Raw genomic sequence first — 16,329 nt, 5'->3', positions numbered from 1 at the left:
GTCCATACAGGCAAGACAAGACAAGCTGAAGAACATGGTGACTACTGACTACAAGGATCAAAGGTATGTGCCATCTCCTGGAAGGGCTTTTATTTGAAGACTTTGACATGCCCTTTTCAATGAAGCAAGATTAGTCGATTCCGTCGGTTTTCTGTTTGTAAAAAGACAAAGCTTTGAAAATTGGGTTTCTATTGTGAAGACAATGAATGAACTTCCCTGAAAGAGATCATAGAGATCTATGTTTGTTAGGCTCCTGCCTACTGCTAGAACATTGTGTTATTGAGTGTGTGTGTTGGTGTGTTTGTGTTAGAGCAGACTGTTTAGTTTTATAACAGAATGCCAAGCCTCCAGGCTCCTCTCACCCAGCTAGCGTCTACAATCATAGTACTCTGGAGGCCTTGTTGTATGTTTGAGTGCATGTGTGTGTGCTTGTGTTCGTGTGATGGTGTACGTGTGTTGTGTGTGCAAGTGTGTGCTAGAGTGTGGTGTGTGTGTGTGTGTGTGTGTGTGTGTGTGTGTGTGTGTGTGTGTGTGTGATGTATGCATATGTGTATGTGTGCTTGTGTGTGTAAATGTATGTGTGTGTGTGTGTGTGTCAAGATACCAAAACAAGGGTTACACTCCAGTTTAGCAGGGGGGAGGGAAGGGGGTAATACAGGGGCACCGCCAGGAATTTTGGGGCACATAAAAAAGAGTTTATAATTTGTATACGTTTTTGCAATTTTTTGGGGTCTCTGTCAGTCAGGGGCTCTTAGAATCGTCATAACTTTCCCCCCCTATACGGCACCCCTGGGGTAATATATGCGCATAATAGCTGAGTTAATACTAACTGTCAGTCTGACTCTGTATAATCCTAAAGAGTTCAGAGGAGGCCCACCCCTTGCCCTCATCACCAGAAACATCCGGACATGAAGGAGAAGCTCAGCTCCTCTGAGACACAAAGAAACACACGCCCATAATAACAATTCACCTCATTAGCATAATTAATACTGGTACTGGTAAACAGAACCAGACTGATGAAGTTGATGGTCTGGCTGGTTTGACTTGACCATGTCTGGTCAACTTCTACAACCTGGTAGAAGGAGCAAGGTCTCTAACACACACACCCCTAACATACACACATGAGAGAAACAGACAGAGAGAGAAAGAGACAGAGACAGAGAGGGAGAGGAATAGCAAGAGAGAGGGATAGAAAAGAGAGAGGGAGAGGAATAGAAAGACAGAGGGATGGAGAGACAATGAGAAACAATTTACTAAGAGTGGTATTATTTGGCTCTGTTACAGCTGAATTGTTATCAGACAGTCTTATCCAGAAGGCCTTCTAGATCTAGCACACACACACACAAATCCAACTAAACACATACAGACACATCTGGTGGTGTTGTGGAGCTACTGTATGTAGGTTACAACTACTCTGGGCATTTTAGCACATTAGCTCCAGAGTGTAAATCTTTGATATACTGCTTCTGTTGGAGTAGCAGACAGTCTTAACCTAGGGGCCTGGTAGTGAGGGTGGATGCACACAAACATACACAACTGCACACACAGGCACACACATGCACACGCACTCACACATACACACCACTGTAATGTAGGTTAAAGTCGGCTCGTAGATAACATCTGTATAAACCACCTGGGCTTCTGAGAGTCACTACTACTGGGTCTGTTACACCCCCCTTCTTCCTCACCCCCCTCCTTGCTCACCCCCCTCCTCCTCCTCCTCCTCCTCTTCTTCTAGCCCCACCCAAGCCCTCACCCTTCCATCCCCTCCTCCAAAACTACGGAGACGCAGTTTTTGTATTGTGGCAAGATGCTCAGGTTTCTAACCCTGGAGCAGGTCTCTAACCCTAGTGCAGGTGTCTAACCCTGGAGCAGGTGTCTAAACCTGGAGCAGATCACTACCTCTGTCTCTGACAGGCTGTTGCTGTGTACCAGGCTGTACACAGTGGCAGGGAACGAGGGATGGATAGATGGATGGAAAGAGAGAGGTAGATGGATGCAAGATGCAGTGAAATGGAGGACAAAGGTCCAATGGATCAAAGAGGGGAGTGAGAATGAGACAGAACAAGAGAGAGAAGAGAGCAGTTGAGAGAGGGGAGGAATGACAGAGGAGAATGGTGAAATGATAAACACTCAGCAGCACCTTCTCCATCAAGCATCTGACGTTAGAGGAAGACCCAAGAACAGAACAATCTCTCCCAGAGAAAAGGGGGATTTATGTAAAGGAGAGTGTGTCAGAAATATTTATCTATCAAGCATTGCACAGTCGGTGAACAAGTTAAGAAAGCTTTATTGGTTGCGGCTGGCCCACAAGGAGACAAAAACATCACACGCCATTGTGCTATAAAGTTTGTCTGCTAGCATGTTGTGCTAGCAAGTTATTTAAAGAGAACCGCTTTTGACTTTTATTGGCTAATACAAAGGCAGTCAAATGTCCAATGGCTTTTCTTTCATTGGCTCCCTTGCATACACCTGGCGTGCGTGCGTGCGTGTTTGAGCGTGTGTGTGCGTGTGTGCGCTCTCTGACTCCTGTAAGCTTGACCAACTCTAGAGATAAAGGTGGAGCGAGAGAGGTGGAGGGAGAGAAAGAGGGATAGGGAGAGGGAGAAAGGAAGAGGGAGAAAGACAGAGGAGAAGGGACGGAGATACAGGTGGTGGGAAGGAGAGAGAGGTGAAGGGAGTGAGAGGTAGAGGGAGGGAGAGAGAGAGGTAGAGGGAGAGAGAAAGAGAGAGAAAGAGAGCAAGGGGGATGGGGGAGGTTGATTTGAAGGCTTCCATCTAAATATTTGCTGTGAAAGGCCGTCGGTGTCCATTAGAGTCCGCCTCTCTCTTTCCTCACCCTATCATCCCTCCATCCTCTCTTTTCTGGGTGCATTAACCTCTTCCTCCTACTGCTCAGGAACAAAGGATGGTCAGAGACCGCTCTCTCTCTATATATCTTCCCATTTCTCTCTATCTGTGTACAGTGCATTGACCCTTATCACTATACAATCTACGCCAAAAAAAATCCTCCTCACTTCCCCCACACAGATGAGCATGTCACACACATGCATACACACACATATTCATACACACATTATTTTCTAAGAACCCCTCTGTCATTATTGCTCCCTTCTCCTCCTACAACACACACACAGACAGGCCTGTCCTTGTGCACCCTCCTACACATGGTGTTCTCGGTGTGTGTGTGTGTGTATGTGTGTGTTACACAACGTCCTGGTGCCATTGTCAAGACTACAAGAAACAGCTCTGCGTCTGATGGCTACTTGTGTGTGCGCACAAGTGTGTGTGTGTGTGTGTGTGTGTGTGTGTGTGTACAAGGGTGTCTGTGGGTGTGCATATGAGTGTGTGTGTGTGTGCATTCTGGTTTCTGTCTTAAATGCAATCTAGGAAGTGTGTTTATATCAGTAGTGTTCCCTGTGACTGTGAGAGCATTTAAAGCTTCATACTGTAGTTCTATTCTCCCCCCTTAGAATAACGACTTTGGTGATGGTATGCAGGCATTTATATATATATTCAAATATTCATGAATGTAATTAATGACATGTGTGTGTGTGTATGTCACTATGTCAGCATTAATATGTGAATAATTAATGTGTGTGTGTTCGTACACTACTATACTATAACATACTAAACCCAGGAATTCTGCAGGACTGGATGAAAAGCTGGTTTCCCACAAGATCTAGTATAGAGCTACTAAACGTACATTGCGTATGTGTGGTGCGGTGTGTGTACATGTGTGTGAATGAGCATGTAACTCGGTGTGCACGTGAGTGTGTTCAAGTGTGTGTTTGTGTGTGTGTGTGTGCATGCGTGTGTGCGTGTGTGTACATGGTACTGTAGCATGACAGACAGCAATGTAGTCTGCTAGGATCGAACAGCAGTCTCTCTGTCTGACAGGAGTTCAACAGTGCTGCACACTGATACACACTCACATCCCCACTTCCCAACATTAACCCACTAACACACTCACGCACACACACACACACACACACTAGATGAATACCTGACAGACACAGACAGACATACAAGCGGACAGACATGTAGGGCAAGCTGGCAGACAGACAGACAGACAGACAGGCAGGCAGGCAGAGTCAGACATATCAGGACTTATGGCGGCCAATGACCCAGCATTTAGCCAGACATATCCAGTGATCGATGGTTCCAATCAACTCTATCAGACAGACTAATCAGAGACTGTTTGTGTGTGTACGTGTGTGTATATGTTGGGTACTGTCAAGGGGGGCTCGACAAAGAGGGGCTGTGTAGGCCATAATTAAAACTCACAAACTCTCTCATACACACCATTGAAGACCTTTTGCCTCACGAATACTACTGAATTACACTCACATTCACTACTGAACACCTCTCTTATACCACAGTGAAAACCTCTGACATATACAACTGAAAATGTAACTTCTCACACATACAACTGAAAAATTGTATAGTATTTTTTCACACTTAATAGAAGGTATAATATACGTGAATATACGTGTATAATATGTGACAGGTGCTGGTATTTTGGTCCTCAAATAGGTCAAGGTAAAGTCGTTGTTGTTTACAGATTCTGAAAGTGCAGATTGCGAACTTTCAAACTATTTGTCACACTTTTAAATAGTAAAGCTTAGTACAGTTTAAATCAATGAGCATAGAACATCCCCTTGAATGTCTTTTGTGTGGTAATGGGTGGGAACAAAAGCTGGTTAACTCCATCCCCAACCCATCTCTCACTATACTACCTGTTATGTTCTTCCTTTTCTGTCATTTTCATTGCCAACCCTCAGAAACAAACTTACTGGGCTGAGAAGTTAGTATTGCTAAATGTACATTAAAATAAATTCCATCGCTAAAATAAGCATCATTAAATGTGGAAAAGCCTAATATATTAAGCTAAAATGTGTATTACGTTTTAAATAAAATATAAATGTAACACAGTTGTAATTAAGGACAGACAAAATATATTAATTCTATGTAATTCATAAAAAAATATTCAACCAAACATGCCTTAACAAGCCTACATTGCGGACACATGCATATTCAGTGATCCAAATAATGTAGTGACACAAACTTTCGTAAGATGAAAAAAAGGAAAGCAGTAAGCATGTTTAGTTGTGTATCCAAAAGGTTGCACTCTCAGGTTTCATTTTCAGTTGTGAGTGAGAGGTTACATTTTCAGCTGTAAGTATGTGAGAGGTCTTCAGTAGTGAATGTGAGAGCGAGTGTATTTCAGTTAGTGAAAGGCAAAAAATATTCAATGGTGTGTATGATAGGTGTGTTTGAATTATGGCCTACACAGCCCCTCAGTAAAAAAATGTACGTTTACATAAAATACGATTGTCAAGCTTTTGATGGATGTCATTAAACTGTATAAAAATTATAAAACACATGGTCTGTTTCTTACACACACATACTCTCTCAAAAACAAACAGTCTCTCTAACAAACACACACTTTCTAACCCCATGTCCATCTGAGCATCTGACAACGCAAGTGCTTCCAAACAAAGCCCTTTTCTGCCAAGCACAGACATGAAACACATTCATCGTTTCTCTCTCTCTCTCTCTCTCTCTCTCTCTCTCTCTCTCTCTCTCTCTCTCTCTCTCTCTCTCTCAATCTCTCTCACACATACACACACAGAGCAGTGGAAAAGAGAGCTTACCTCTCTGGTGAAAACGTGTCTCCCTCAGCAAACAGTGCATCCCCATGTCAGGGCTTCTCTCTGCTTGCCTCTGTCTGTCTTAATAGCCAGGACCAAATGGACCAACTGTCCTTTAAATCCAATGACAAGGCAAAAACTAAACAACGAAGCTTAACTCTAAATCTAGAAAAATGTCTTGATGATGATCTCTCCTCTCTCTCTTTCCTCTGTCTCTCCTCTCTTACCCTGTCCTCCCTGTTCTGCTCTGTCACAGATTCTCCATCTGCCGCTGCCCCCTCAGCCTTCACCCAGCCCACCTCATGAATTATTAATGACCCTCAGGGCAAACACCCTCCCCCTTTCTGCTCACACAAGCTCTCCTACAGACTGTGCACAACTGTCACACACACAGACACACACACACACACAAATACAAACACACACAGCCACACATACAGAGACACACAGATACACACACAGAAACACACAAACAGCAACACACAAGGTAACGTTGCTCAGTTGGAAAAGATACACCCATGCATGTGTGTGCTCTCATGCACACACATGCATCCATGCAGGGGACAAACGTTCAAACACACACGTCGTTCATGCGTGAACACGCGCGCTGAGCACACGTATTTGACATGCAGACATCATGCATGTACTACTACCCTGAGCACACTATTTCTCACACATATACACAAATATACACACACGTACTCAAAAACACACACACATGGACACACACATGTAAGGCCTATATCTCAGCTGGGGAGGATTGCATCTTTCTCATGACTGGCGATGAGGGGGGGTTAGAGAGAGAGGGGGGTCAAGGGAGGGAGAGAGAGAGAGAGAGAGAGAGAGAGAGAGAGAGAGAGAGAGAGAGAGAGAGAGAGAGAGAGAGGGAGAAAGAGAGAGAGAGACAGAGTGGACCCCTGGCATGGATGTATAATGTCTATAGGATGTCAGAAGTGTGGGTGGCAGACAGTAGGCTAAAGGCATGGGAGAGTGAGTTAACATATACAAGTGATAGAGTGTGTGTGTGTGTGTGTGTGGCGGGGGGTAGAATAACAGCCTCTTCAGTAGAGGATACATCAAAATGGCTCTTGTTGCAAAATAACCCTCAAATAAATTAATCAAAATTAAAGACATTTTCTGGCATCAGCATTTTGTATCAAGACAAAAAATGTTGGTGGAGTTGTTTCATGCTGTCAACTATCCTAGCCAACTTTTAGCACAAATTAATAGATAGCTCGCTAGATAACTGGCCCACTCACTTTGCGTGTGCTGAGGTGTGTAAACGTGTATGTGTGTGTGTGTATGCGTGTGTGTGCATGCATGCATGCATGTGTGTGTGTATGTATATGCATGTATTTGTTGTGTGAGTCTATGTATCTATGTATGTATGTACATACGTGCATGTGTGTGTGGGTGGGTGGGTGTGTACGCAAATCCCAACTGTGGCGTCTTGATCTGACCTCCTCACCTCGGCCAGCATCTCACCTCCATCTGCCTTCACCCCTCCCCTCCTCCCTCCCTGCTCCTCCTTCCTCCTATTTCACTACATCCCTTCCCCCTCCCTTTTCCTTCCCCCCCACTACATCCTATCCTGAGCCCCCCTCCCCCTCCAATCAATAACCATGCCACAAGGAAGGACAATATGCAAATGACCCCTGCACGTATGATTAAATCATACACTGACCCTAAACAGACACGGTCCCCTCTGACAGCACCCCCACTCCCCCGCACACACTTACCCATCCCACCCCCACACACACACTTTCCCCCCTCATTTCATAAGACAGATACGGCAGCATCCCAGCATCTTGACACAGATATGGAGAGAGCAGACAGCTTCTCACTGGCCCAGGACCAGATGGAGTCACCCTGATTAAACAGAGCTTGTCCTCTGAGGCTTGGAAACCCACTCACACACACACATTGGACCATTGCTTGTGTCTAACACAAGATCCAATCCAAAAGGTGTCTAACAGAGTGACTCTAGTGTCTAAACACAGAGTCAATCCAGCACCAATTCTGGCTTCTCTTCACAAGAACAAGAACATGTGCTGACAGTAAGAGGTGGAGGAAGGGTGGTGAGGAGGAGGAAGGGGAAGAGAGAGGGGAGAGAGATTAAGGGGGAGGAAGAGAGAGGGAGAGGGAATAACAGAGAGAGGGACAGAGAGAGATAGATAGATGGGGGGAGAGAGAGAAAGATAGATGGAGGAGGGAAATAGAGACAGAGGGGGCAGAGAGAGAGAGAGAGGAGGGAGAGAGAGAGAGATGAAGGAAATAGACTGTAGATGAGAGCAGAGAAAGAGCACAACAGGGATAACTATATGCCAGGGGCCAAATGTTAATTAACTGTGGCAATGACCCCCACTAGCACACACACAGCCCATTCCCCCATCCCATAAACCATGTCACATCTTCCGGTTATTGAACTGTGTGGGGCCATATCCCTCCTATTACAGACAACTGCCATTAATCATAGAGATGACAAGTCACTCTCTGACACACACACACACAGACACACATACAGAGAAACACACACAGAAACAGAGAAACACACAGAATCACACACACAGAGTTTAAAACACTGCAGGACAAAGGTGACTCATTACTACACTCATTTTAAAAAGCATAAACAAATCAAGTGCAGAGATAAATAGTATGTAGAGCAGAAGAGAAGCACTGCACTGTAGATGAATCAGAACCAGAGCAGAACAAGGTTGTACTCCAAGTTGGACTACTGCAACTCGCTTCTTGCTGGTCTCCCTGCATGCGCAACCCGCCCTCTCCAGAGGATTCAGAACGCAGCCCACCTGGTTTTCAACCTACCCAGGCACTCCCATGTCACCCCGCTCCTCATCTCCCTTCACAGGCTACCCATCTCAGCCCGTATCCGATTCAAGACCCTGGTGCTGACCTTCCGAGCGGTGAATGGGACTGCACCTGCACATCCAGTCTCTCCTCCAGCATTAGACCCCCTTCCGCCACCTACGGTCTTCTTCTGACAACCATCTGGTGGTCCCACCTCTCAAGAGTGCCCACTCCCAACCCAAGCTCTTCTCCTGTCTGGCCCCCCAATGGTGGAATCACCTCCTCACCTCCATCAGGGATACTGACTGTCTCCCCACCTTCAAGAAAAGGCTAAAGATGCACTTGTTCCAGGAGTGCAACGGTATTTAAGAAAGATTTGTTGGATAAGATATTAGTTTATTTCCTCCAGGAACACAATGACACTTACTGAGGGACTTGTTGCACTTGTTGGTTAGCGGTAACTTGTTGGTTAGTTGTAACTGAGTTAACTACTTGTACTCGCTGTAGATTATATTATTGTTGCTTGCTTTCCTACAGGTATCCTCTTGCACTTTTGATGTTCATGTTGTTTAACTACTTGCTCTTATGTTTCTTCCCTTTGGCACTTGGTTGCTTATCACAGCGTATGGTCATGTTTTGGCTTTCCTGCAATCTCGTTGTTAATGATCATTGACCTATGCACTTTTTGTAAAGCTATCTCTTGGAAGTCGCTTTGGATAAAAGCATCTGCTGAATGAATAAATGTAAATGTAAGGTTCCAGGATAATTACAGAGGTTGCTATTACAGGGTCAGGGTTAGGATTAGGCCAGAGGTTGTTATTATACGATCAGGGTCAGGGTTAGGGTCAGGGTTAGAACAGAGGTTGTTATTATACGGTCAGGGTTAGGGTTAGAACAGAGGTTGTTATTATAGGGTCAGGGTTAGGGTTAGAACAGAGGTTGTTATTATACGGTCAGGGTTAGGGTCAGGGTTAGGGTTAGAACAGAGGTTGTTATTATACGGTCAGGGTTAGGGTCAGGGTTAGGGTTAGAACAGAGGTTGTTATTATACGGTCAGGGTTAGGGTTAGAACAGAGGTTGTTATTATACGGTCAGGGTTAGGGTCAGGGTTAGGGTTAGTACAGAGGTTGTTATTTATACGGTCAGGGTTAGGGTTAGGGTTAGAACAGAGGTTGTTATTATACGGTCAGGGTTAGGGTCAGGGTTAGGGTTAGTACAGAGGTTGTTATTATACGGTCAGGGTTAGGGTCAGGGTTAGGGTTAGTACAGAGGTTGTTATTATACGGTCAGGGTTAGGGTCAGGGTTAGTACAGAGGTTGTTATTATATGGTCAGGGTTAGGGTCAGGGTTAGGGTTAGAACAGAGGTTGTTATTATACGGTCAGGGTTAGGGTCAGGGTTAGGGTTAGAACAGAGGTTGTTATTATACGGTCAGGGTTAGGGTCAGGGTTAGGGTCAGGGTTAGGGTTAGAACAGAGGTTGTTATTATACGGTCAGGGTTAGGGTCAGGGTTAGGGTTAGTACAGAGGTTGTTATTATACGGTCCGGGTTAGGGTCAGGGTTAGGGTTAGTACAGAGGTTGTTATTATACGGTCAGGGTTAGGGTCAGGGTTAGGGTTAGAACAGAGGTTGTCTATCTGGAGGTGCTGACCTCACTGCTGTGCTGTGTGCAGTGGGCTTTCCTTGATAGCAGAAAACACAGTTTCTTCCACTTCTGACGTCTGTAGAATGGGCTTCTGTGTGTGTGTGTGTGTGTGCGCGTATCCCATGCTAAAACAGAAGTGTGGTTGTTTTCCACTGAGCACTCTGCCATTGTCCAGGACTGGAGTACAGCATTGCACTCAGCACTGACGTAACCACACACACACTTCTGAAACACACATACATGATCACACACACTACTGAAATACACATACATGATTACATACACTACTGAAACACACATATACACAATCACAAACGCACAATCTCACACACACTGTAATGAAACACACACACAATAACACACACTACTGAAACACACACATACACACAATCTCACAAACCACACACACTGTACTGAAACACACACAATCACAGACACACTGTACTCAAACACCCAAATCACACACACTACTGAAACATAAAATTACACACACTTTACCAAACACACAAAAGATTACACACACTACAAAAACTCACAATCACACACATTGTATAGGTGCATACTGTATTATGCATAATGCACTGATATGCAGATACACAGACACACATGCACACACACTTGCCTCGTACTCACACCCCAAGAGAAGCTGTCAAACATGAAAGGTCACTTCTCTCATCGGCATCAGGTACCCAACTAATTGAGCTGTTAAAAAATTTAGACTGACAGAGTGAGCAATGCAATGAGATAAAAAGAGAGAGACAAGAGAGAGAGAGAGAGAGAGAGAGAGAGAGAGAGAGAGAGAGGGAAAGAGATGTTGTGGGAGACGGAGGGAAAGACAGCAGGAGAGAGGAAAATTAAAAAAGAGATGTAGGGGAGAGGGAGGGGGAGAGAGAGCAAGGGAGTGGTTGTGTGTAACTGAGCGTACCTAGTTGAGGGTTGTTTGTGGAAAGGACAGGAAGGGAGAGAGAAAGAGAGAAAGATGAAGAGGGAGAACAGAGGGGGTGGAGGAAGGGTTCATATCACGGAGCCCTGGAGCAGAACAAAGACAGACAACACAGACTTTCTAGAAGCCTTTGTTTCCTTTCCACTAATCAACTGGCCAGAGACGGGCTTCATTAGGAAAAAACTGAGAGTTTAGGTGTGTATGTGTGTGTGTGCTTTGTTAACCCCAAACTACCAATACGCACATGGCACACAACCAGGGCTGTTCCTGCAGGACACTGCCCTCCAGGGCAGCAGACGCCAGGCTCAAAGAGTGAAGCCCAGATTGGAGTGTCGTGAGCGGGCCTGCCAGGCCAGGCTACTGGGCTCTCTGCAAAAGGGCTGGTAAAGCGCTTTATTCATCTGTCCAGTTGAATGTCATACTGTGCAAGGAGAGGCAGCTGGGACACATGAATCCAACACACACGTACACACACACGATCCTTTCACAGTTTGTAATGACCTACTTCATGCCGACATTCCAATTGTTACTACATTATCAGTGGCTGTTGCGAGAATAACAAGACAGAGAAAGAGAGAAAGAGCGTGAGAGAGAAAGAGAGAGAGCAAGAGCAAGAGACAGAGAGAGACAGAAAGAGACCGAGACAGGAAGACAGACAGAGAAAAAGAGAAACGAGAGAGGTCTCATATAGGATGGATCTGGCTCCAAAGAGACCAACACCAGTGATGCTGGTAATTGAAAAACTGTTTCCATGACAACCCTAATGCATAACATCTGCACATCACTCCAACCCTGTGAACACACACACACACAGACACACACACTGGTTATTTTTACCATTTAATTCAAGTTTTATTTCATCAATATCAACAGAAGGACCAATCACACACGTGCACACACACATGCACACACGTGTACGGCAAGTGTGGCAGAGTTATTCTCAACAAATAGCTATATGAATTTGCTAAGAATATGCAAAAAGTATGAGGTGAAACATAAGATAATGGTGTGTAGCTGTGTACATTTGTAATAAACCGATGGTGGATTACAGTGAATAAATCCACAAAAGCTGGAAGTTGTCAAATGTTCTTGGTTTCCTTGGTGATGGTTCAACAAACAGTTAGCTTCTCCTGTCTGAGACATGAAGCCTAAAGGCCAATTTATACTTCTGCGTTTTTACGGACACGCACACAGGGAACGCCCTCTCCGTCAAGGAACCGTGCCCTCTCCGAGCCCCTCGCAGAGCTCTGTGTGCACCTCCTGATTTTCCTGACTATCCGTCCGTCCGTCGTCCGTCCGTCCTTTTATGGATACCCCTTGGCTGTGATTGGTCCGTACTAAGAACTGCTTGAGTCAGGGTCGGGGGAAATATGAATATGAATTTTACAATTCATATTTCAGCTAAACAGTACATGTAAATTGGCATCTGAATTAAAATGTGAAAATAAATGGGCAGTGTAGTTGTTGAAATTGTGCTTATTTTATTGATGAAACGGCAAGTTTGTAAATTAGCTCCGATTTTTCGATAACCTAACTAGCATTGCAGTGCAGCGCTATCTACTGTTCTGGCAGTGGATTGCTTTCAGCACACAGAGCCGTGGGAGTAGTATAAATTCAACCAATCTGTCCGACTCCGTGCGTGCGTCTGTCCGTGACGGAGTTGGAGAAGTATAATTCGGCCTTGACAAATCACAGCCAAGGGGGTATCCATAGCTCTCCGTAGCTACGACGGATCGTTAAAGCCGATTTATACTTCTTTAAAAAATCTGAATGTGCACGCAGAGCTCTGAGAGGGGCTCTGAGAGGGCGTTCCTTGACAGAGAGGGCGTTCCCGGTCTCCGTAAAAACGCAGAAGTATAAATTGGCCTTTAGAAAATTCAGGAGGTGCACATCAAGCTCTCCGAGGCTCTCCGAGGGCTGACGGAGAGCCCGTAGAGGGCGTTCCACGGAGACGAGGGCGTTCCCATGTGTCCGTTTTTCGAAAAACGCAGAAGCATATATCGGCCATAACTCACACAATAAAAGCTTCTTGCCTAGCCCTGTCATCAGCCAGGCTGACACAAACACACGTGCACACACACATGCACACAAACTTTGAAGTTATAGACAACAGCCCTGGTCCTGACATCCAGAGGCCCTCAGGACTGTCATCTGTTCATCTGTTCACTCCAGGAGACATGGAGAAACAAGAGGGTGGAGGAGGGAGTGGTAGAGGGGTGGGAATGGGGGAGAGAAAGGGTTAGAGAAAAAATCAATCGAAAGAAAGGAAGTGAGATGGAATAAGTTGAAGGGAGGGTAAAGAATAATTGGAAACAGAGAGAGACTACGACATTGTTCATAGGAAATCATTTACATCTAAACTGAATAAACTAGAATTGTATTTGGACAGTACTCAATGGCAGACTACCTGACCACTGTGTCTGATAAAAAACGAAAAATACATTCAGCATGTACAGACTCAGTGAGCACAGAGTGACCATAGAAACAGGCAGTTACAGGCAGACCTGGATACCCAGAAAAGAGAGGCTGTGCTCACTCTGCTCATAGGAGGGAGTTTTGTCAGCAACGTATGTAGCAACCAGCCATGACCTTATAGACAGCCAGTGGAACATGGTATAATGCGTAAGGCACATAATATTTTCATTTTGAATAACTTTTTTTCATCTGTTTCATTTACACTATGCAATGACTATTTGAATGTTCATTGTGTGTATGTATATATAAGTATATAGCATGTGCACATAGATGTACATGTATGTTTGTATGTATGTATATTACACTGTTTACTTTGGTATTTGAAATATCCTTATAAAAAGGAACTTGCAATAAATAAAAATATTATTCGATAATAATTGCATTTGTAATAATTCAGTGTTTATCAGTGTTTAAAATTACATGTGTTGTCCCTTCACTGTGGACTGCTTTGGCAACATTGTTTAACCTGAACCTTCAAGACAATAGAGCATATTAAATTGAATAGAGCTGAGAGACAGAAAGACAGAAGGAGAGAGACAGAGAGATAGCAAGCGTACATTTACACTTTGTAACAGCAGGTCATCTTGCCAATGACGTGTGTCTGGGTGTTTCTGGGTGTTTCTGTGTGAGTGTGTGTAGGGACTTGAGAGAACACAATAGCACTTTCCCAATATCCAGTCAGCAGTCAGTCCCCCACACACATTGTTGTCCCTCCTTCCACACACACACACACACCCTGGGGCTTGGAGGCTCCCAGCAACAGGAGGTTTCTACAGTTAATGACTGTCGGGGTCAGGGGGGCTAAGAGGAGACACGGGTCAGACACACACACACACACACACGCTCAGACTGACATATGGATCATATGGGTATTAGAAGAAACAAGATAATAATTCAAGACGTCTTGGCAGACAAGAAATGACATAAGCCACACACTCAACTGACCATGGATATAACCTAAATTCACATACTGGCATTTCCACTGTATATCAAAAAAAATAAACCACATACTACTGTATTACTTTCAGACTCACACCTTAAGTCACAGACACGCACACATACACTCACACACAGCACTGGCGTCTGAAGTAACAATGGCTGTAAGAGCAGGCAGCTGGTCAGCAGTAGCAATAGGAGTCACACACACACAGTACACACACACAAACTCTACAAGCCCCTTGAATGTCTAATGACCTGCCAAGACAACACAAGACATGACCAAGACAAGACAGGCCATCTGTGGCAAAAAGCCATCTGCAACATCTGCTTCCATCAATAACACTCAAACACACACACACAAACTCACACAAACACCGAAAACATGCATCAGAATCAGAAAGGAGTTTTAATCGCTACGAAAGTTTGCACAGGGCACACGCATTACCATATCCACAACAAGTACATTTGCATTTACAAGACAACCATACACACACTAAAAGATGAAAGGTTTGTAATAGAAAAGTTAACAGCTACTTTACAGGCTCTGTCTTTCCTATCTTTTAGTCCTAACATACAGACACAAACACACACACACACACTAGTACACACACAACACTCACACTTGAGGGATAAGTGGATTCTGCCTGACAGTAGACCTAAAGGCATATTTTGCTGACGAGACATTGTTGGTTGGTTAGAGGCAAGTGCGTACATGCATGCACGCATGCAGGCACACACATACATGTACACACACACTCCTTTTTGGATAAACACCTGCAGCAATGCCCATTATTCCATGAAACAGAACACTTGTGTCAGTACATGGTTTTCAGATTCTACAGCCAATTAGATTAGACAGAACATACACACACAGACACACAGACACAGGAGAGTGAAAGATTCTCTGATTATTCATTTAATTTATTTCTTGTTCTACACTCATTCATTAGTGATTAATTCACTCTTCTTGGGAGGTAGAGGAGAGGGAGAAGAGAGGGAGGAAAAGAGTGAGGAGAGGAGGAGGAAAAGAGGGAGGAGAGGGAGGGGAAAAGAGGGAGGAGTGGGCGGAGGAAATTGAGGAGGAGAGAGAGGAGGGATGAGAGGGTGGAGGAGAGAGGAGAGTTAGTTGAGAGGGAGGAGAAGGTGAGGAAAAAGGGGAAAGAGAGGAGGAGAGGAGGAGGCTTGGAGGGGTGAGGTGGCTTCAGAGACCAGAGAGAGCCATCTCTGGTTATATGTGATCCTGAAGGTCCTGAGAAAGAGAAAGAGAGAGAGATAGAGAGAGCGAGCGAGAGAAAGAGAGAGTAAGAGAGAGAGAGAGAGAGAGTAAGAGAGAGAGAGAGAGAGAGAGAGAGAGAGAGAGAGAGAGAGAGAGAGAGAGAGAGAGAGAGAGAGAGAGAATATGAGGAAATGTGGGGAATTTGAAATAGAGAACAAAGGATGGAGTGAGAGACAGAAGAACAAAAACAGAGTGAGAAAGATATGAACAAAGAGATGATTGTTGTTGCTCTGATGATCTCATGCATAGTGTCTCTGTGAGTGTATGTGTACATGTGTATATGTGTATATGTGCATGTGTGTGTGTGGTGCATGAGTCAGGGCGGCAATTTTGCAAGTGCATTAAATTGAATAAACCCTCCCGCTATCCTTGAGATTCAATTACACTACCAACAGAGGGCGCAAACCGCGACACGTCATATGTCCGTGTTGTGAGCCCAGGGGGAGTGGGCGGGCGGGAGGGGTGAAAAATTTGGCCAATGGGGAAGTGGCTTAAAGTGCAATACCAATCGGAAAAACTAACAAACAAACAAAAAAATCCATAATTCATTATGGTATCATTAGCTACATTCCTCTCTTCGTATCAGTCTCCTG

General features: G+C 44.7%; 1 protein-coding gene across 1 annotated transcript in view; it reads right to left on the bottom strand.

Annotated features, from left to right (window-relative positions):
• The window catches only part of nfasca (neurofascin homolog (chicken) a), a 68,152-nt gene extending 62,267 nt beyond the window's left edge, over positions 1-5,885 (bottom strand). Inside the window, exon 1 of the mRNA XM_084705085.1 lies at positions 5,658-5,885. The gene's annotated coding sequence lies outside the window, so the exon portion shown is untranslated. The remainder of the gene's footprint in view (positions 1-5,657) is intronic.
• Between the last annotated feature and the right edge of the window lie 10,444 nt (positions 5,886-16,329).

Source organism: Hypomesus nipponensis, chromosome 9, assembly GCF_054491055.1.
Source record: "Hypomesus nipponensis isolate SF chromosome 9, ASM5449105v1, whole genome shotgun sequence".
NCBI lineage: Eukaryota > Metazoa > Chordata > Actinopteri > Osmeriformes > Osmeridae > Hypomesus > Hypomesus nipponensis.
The sequence above is the reverse complement of the archived record's forward strand: the minus strand, read 5'-3'. Positions and strand labels throughout refer to the sequence as shown.